The sequence below is a fragment of the Uranotaenia lowii genome, chromosome 1 (genome assembly GCF_029784155.1).
Source record: "Uranotaenia lowii strain MFRU-FL chromosome 1, ASM2978415v1, whole genome shotgun sequence".
Lineage (NCBI taxonomy): Eukaryota > Metazoa > Arthropoda > Insecta > Diptera > Culicidae > Uranotaenia > Uranotaenia lowii.
Window position 1 is genome coordinate 69718700 of NC_073691.1, and position 5600 is coordinate 69724299.

At 40.1% G+C, this 5600-nt stretch overlaps 1 long non-coding RNA gene across 2 annotated transcripts; it reads right to left on the reverse strand.

Moving 5' to 3' along the window:
* Positions 1 to 4063: 4063 nt before the first annotated feature.
* On the reverse strand, positions 4064 to 4788 carry LOC129740630 (uncharacterized). Of its 2 annotated transcripts, XR_008736309.1 has the most exons (3): positions 4711 to 4788; positions 4431 to 4637; positions 4064 to 4369 (listed from the first exon to the last, which is right to left on the reverse strand). It is a non-coding gene; the product is annotated as an uncharacterized LOC129740630 (long non-coding RNA). The 2 variants fall into 2 exon arrangements; XR_008736308.1 differs by having other exon boundaries at positions 4431 to 4748.
* Positions 4789 to 5600: the final 812 nt, after the last annotated feature.

The following is a 5600-nucleotide window of genomic DNA, read 5'->3' on the forward strand; positions in this document are numbered from 1 at the left end:
CATCTCTCAACAACGTGTGTATTATTTTCATTGAAAAATGACATTTATAACGAGAAATTTTTTAAAGAGCTCTTAAAGTGACAATTCTTAAATACCAAAGTATGAGCCTACAAATAAAAAAAAAATATTAGTAATATTTTTCGCAGTGGTTATTATAGATTCGCTGGTTGTTTTATAAAGGGATAACCCCCCGCAACTCCTCCCTTCTTCTTTCGCTCACTGAAATGATTGCTTTTTTTCACCAGATATTAACGTCCCTTTATATTGACTGATTTTTGAAAATTGGAAAATCACCCCCCCCAAGAGCCGACTCTAGGACCGCCCCTGCTGCTTGCTAGCTCTGTGAAGAGCAAGGAGTTGGCTGAATTGCTTCATTAAAATCAGTACACCCCCTCAGCCCAAAAGTTGTTGGCGCTGCTCGACAAGCGACGGTGTGAGGTTTGACGTTGTCTGGTGGCGAAAATGTACCCTCAAGCCCTGGGTCTCGATAGCGAGATGAAGGTATTTCTGCAATGAAAAGCATTAACACTTCAGCGAAAAATTTCTGAGTAGAAAGGCAATGTTTGCAGAGGCAGAGTCGTTCATTCTTGTGGGGGCTGTTACGAAGCAGAGAAGACTAGGAAAAAAATCACAATGTGAGTGATGATATTTTTTCTCATCCTTAATCCTTTATTTTCTTAATGTATAGATTGAATTTCACACATGTCATTTGGAGGCAATAGATGCTAGAAGCGACCAATAGGAAGTTATCATTGGTAGAAGAGAGTCCCCTTCTCATATTGTGGTCGTCTTCTGGCAGGCTAAGGAATAAATAATTTGGCTTTCAACTTGAATTTGACCTGTGAAAAATCATATGTGATCAGTTTTTTGAAAAGTGTTCGAACGAGCAATTGATTTAGAATATGGTTTACAGACACATTAGAAAAACGAGAAAATTGAAAACTTATGTATTTAACACACGCATTCAAAGCGAGACGCATGCTAGGAAGTGATTCTGAACGGGCATTGGATAAAATCGCGATATTTTAAAGGGTGATGCGGTCAAAATTTGGTCAAGGGAAAACGCGTGTAAATCGGTGAAATCGTTCATTCATTATTTATATTTTCAAGTTTAATAAGTATAAAATTCAGGAAAAATATTCTGTTAGGCTTCCGCTTTTCCATATCCGAATTGCCGGGCCTTACGCTTAACCCCTGCCATCAGATTTTGTACAGCCACCTTGTCCACCTTCTTCGCCGCAGAAAGCCAGTTTGCCTTGAACTGCTGCTCGTCCTTTGCAGTTTTTTTTATCTCCTCTAGGTTCCGCTTGACAATAGCCCAGTATTTCTCAATTGGGCAGAGCTCTGGCGTGTTGGGAGGGTTCTTGTCCTTGGGAACCACCTGCACGTTGTTGGCGGCGTACCACTCCATGGCCTTTTTACCGTAATGGCAAGATGCCAAATCCGGCCAAAACAGTACGGAACAACCGTGTTTCTTCAGGAAAGGCAGCAGACGTTTATTCAAAAACTCATTCACGTAAATTTCTTGGTTGACAGTCTTGGAAGCTATGCAAATGCTGCTTTTCAAGCCACAGGTACAGATGGCTTGACAGTTCCATGTGCTTGAAAATATCTGCTACCTTTCCCCTTCCTTTTGCCGTATAAAACTCCTGTCCCGGAAGCTGCTTGTAGTCGGCTTTGGCGTAGGTTTCGTCGTCCATTACCACGCAGTAAAACTTCGTCAGCATCGTCGTGTACAGTCTCCGGGAGCACGCTTTGGCCGTCGTATTTTGTTTATCATCGCGATTTGGAGTCACTATCATCTTGTAAGTCGATAGTCTGGCTCGTTTTTTGGCTCGATGCATGGTTGTAGACGATACACCTAGCTTATTTGCGGCATCTCGGAGAGAGAGGTTAGGGTTTCACTTGAAAATACCGGCAACCCTCTTTGTTGTCTCAGCGGCTTCCGGTTTCCGATTTCCCCCCGATCCAGACTTCCTGGCTGTCGACAAACGTTCCCCAAACACTTTAATTACATTTGTAACGATTGATTTGGCTTTTTTTAGCGATTTTGACAGCTTTGCGTGCGAGTAGCTCGGATTTTCGCGATGTGCGAGCAAAATTTTGATACGCTACTCTTCTTCCTTGGACGGCATTTTGACAACTGAAGAGTGAATTCCAAAATCAAAACAGGAGCAACATTCTACACATACACACCTTCAAAATAAGGGGCGTACGGTTTTTAAATGCAAAATTGAAAGAAATAAGTTGAGTTGATATTGACCAAATTTTGACCGTATCACCCTTTAGTTTAGATCCTATTTCAACAACTTGTTTAAAGAATTGAATAATAAAGAATGCGCTTTTTTCCTTTCATTCTAGAAGGTAAACGCCACCCATGCTTTTTTCTAAGGGCTCCTCGCTCCCCGAGGACGGGCGACACTTTTCAAAATAAATAATTTAATTTCTGGTGTTCTCGACATTTCACTTAAATTGATTACTCCGACACTCCCAAACGACTGCTCTCGATCAAACTACACCAGACCTAGCGTGCTCCTCGAAATCGGCGATGATACCGCCAAGAACCCACCACCAGAATGTTTGTTCTAGTGTATTTGCATAGATTTTCGGATTTCCAAGTGCTACTTACAACAGTCAGAGACGACGACTCCGGCAGCAGGAACCCAAACAACTCAAATAGATTTTCAATTTTCCATTCAAATGTTGATTTGTAATTAACAGTCATGCTGCCGGCGAAGGCGATATACTCTCCTTGGCGTGGCGCTGCTGGCTTGTTGTTATCGCTGACAGTTCCGGAACTAATTGGGAGGTAATTGATTCGCTCGCTTTCTTGTCAATATTAATTTGCTATCGAAGATCAGAGGAGATGAAATTATTACCAGTTGGATTGAAATCAGACTTATCCGACCACGGAAAAAATCATCAATACAATCGTTTGTATTAATAGGATTACAATGTTGATCTTTTGATAGACAAACAGAGGAATGTATAGGATTGTTTAAATTGAATTGGCAATTGAATATTTGCTCAACGTTTTTTTTGGTTGAAAATATATTTCGAATGTTTCATTCCATTTGGAAAAATCAATTCCAACATATCTATGTTAACACTCCTAACATATGCACTTCAAATAGTCCAACTAGCTACACAAACACAGCTAGCTGCATCTGCACAAAGAACTTTTGCCTACTGGCAGGAGTAAACCAGAAAAAAATATAAAAAAACAAAAATCCAAAGATTTCAAATCGCTTTGGAATTGTCGTGTTTTACCTGCAGGGTGTTGCATATTTTGTTTGCACTAAAAGTGACGGAAAAACTTTGCTCGCTCGCATATGCACAAACATGCCCGACAACACTCTTCTTGAGTTGCCCCATTCAGTTGACGATTGTGTCATTGAAAAAGCAAACATGCACCCAAATGACGACGACGACGACGACGAGGACGGTGACAAGAAAAAAAAGGAATGAAAATAACTCGGCTGCTCCACGGCAAGGATGAACAGGGTAAGTCTAGGCGCAATCCTTGCGATTTGCGAAGCAAGATGGGAAAAATTGTCTCCGAAATCTCTCGGTACCGACGCCGTACACTTATGAGAAAAGAAAACACTACATTGCCCCGCAGGAAAACTGCAGCCGAGCTATGGAGCAGAAAATTTGCTTTCCTCTCAGTCGGTGGAGAATATTTTTTCCGGGAAATATTCCTAAACAAGCACAGAACACTTTTTGTTTATACGATTAGGAAAATTCTCAAGATAACGTCCGACAGTAAAAAGGAACTACGGAAAATGCATACAATAAATTAATATGCACGCTAGAAATTACTAAACCATTTATGATGCAAAAATAACCATTTTTGACCTTTTCCCGGGAAATGTCATTTTATGAGTTCTCCATGAGAAGTCATAAAATGACTTCTAGGGGAGAAGTTCGAATATGGTTATTTTTCAACCGAATGGAATTTCTGCGGAGAATATGGAAAATGGTTATTTTTCAACCTTATTTGGAAGAGCAGTTTGTTTTGATGGACGAATTTAATGGAAATGGCAGGCAATGTTAATAAATGTTTATGAGTATCAATAGTTTATTTTCTATTTTGTGGTGCACAATTTATCCGATACATATTCGGAGAACATGACAATATAATTTTTATTAGGTTTTCAATATCTGTTCGCTAAACTATTTTTTCTTGCTGTGAACATGATATTATAATTATGATTATTACAATTATTGTAATAATTGATGCTTCAAGTCAATTTTGATTCAGCATCAGATCTTCCGCCGGAGATTACCAGACGATGCATTCATTGATTGCAGGAAAAGCCTTTGAGGTGAAACTGAACGAAGTTTTGGATCCGCCCAATCAGTGGAGCTGAAAAGGATGTCAAAGGTCATAATTCATAATTCTATTCTAAAATACTAGAAAGACTTACTGGTAGATTGTGTAAATATCTCCAGATCTGGAAAATGCCGCTCGGCTCTAATCTTGTCCACTGGGATCCACTCGGGTGCAGTTCCATAAAGGTTGATTTCCCGGGTCGTCAAATATCTGTTGCTGGCTGGGTGGTTTCACCGGATGATTGATTAACTCCGAGCTACTTTCCGTGTTCTTCGCGTGATTGGCCATGATTTTCGTTAGGCTGTTAGAACAAACACTTTTTAGAAATTTTATTCTTGAATTCCGGAGTAATAACAAAATAATAAACGAGCTACCTGCTCCACACAAAAAAACAAAATGTCAACTTTCAGTATTCAATAAAATTTTGGTTCGAGAGTTGAGGTTAAATTTTCTACCATTTTATGGTTAACGCTTTTAAACTTCGAATATGGTTAAAAATTCAATCATAATCTTTCTTAAAAAATAACCATATTGGCAGTTTTACAGGGAAACCCAGAAAATGGTTATTTTGTAAATATAAATGGTTATATAAAATCGAGCGTGTGGAGGCTAACATTTGGGTAGTGTACTTCTGAATTTTTTTTACAGAAATTTGTCAACGACAAACATATTTGTCGTTGCTTCCGCCGTACATGAATTACGAGTGTACTTTTCGGATGTCCTGTCATCCTCAGAAATAAATTTGTCTAGTCTTTATTCTTAGGTATTAGTGGAGAATAGGAATTCTTGTTTCGGCGATGAGGTTCTCCAGCCTACTCATCCAGACAAGCATTCGTTATTCCCCAGAACATTATCGTTGTGCACCTAACCGCAGATCCTACGAAGGCTAAAAACACATCTCGTCTATTGTGCATAAGTCCCGAATCGCATCGCTGGGACGCAACAAATCTAGCCTTTTGGGGACCTCAGAGTCCTTCGTCAGCCAGCGCCTGCTGTCGTCTCAGTTCTTCAGCCCTTTTTTTTAAGTTGTTAACCAAACCGCAGGTGGTAAACCCCAGATAACGGATTGTATTCCAAGGCACGGCGATCCACAGCGTCCCCCCAGTTTGCTACTGTAGGTCCACGTGTACAATGGGAAGACTCATGATATACTCCGTATATATCTCTTACTTCCTGAACTCCACCTGGGGCCTCATACCTGGGAACAACTAACCTCAAACTGTTTGACACACTATGCTTCAATAGTGGCAGGTCTATTCGCGCT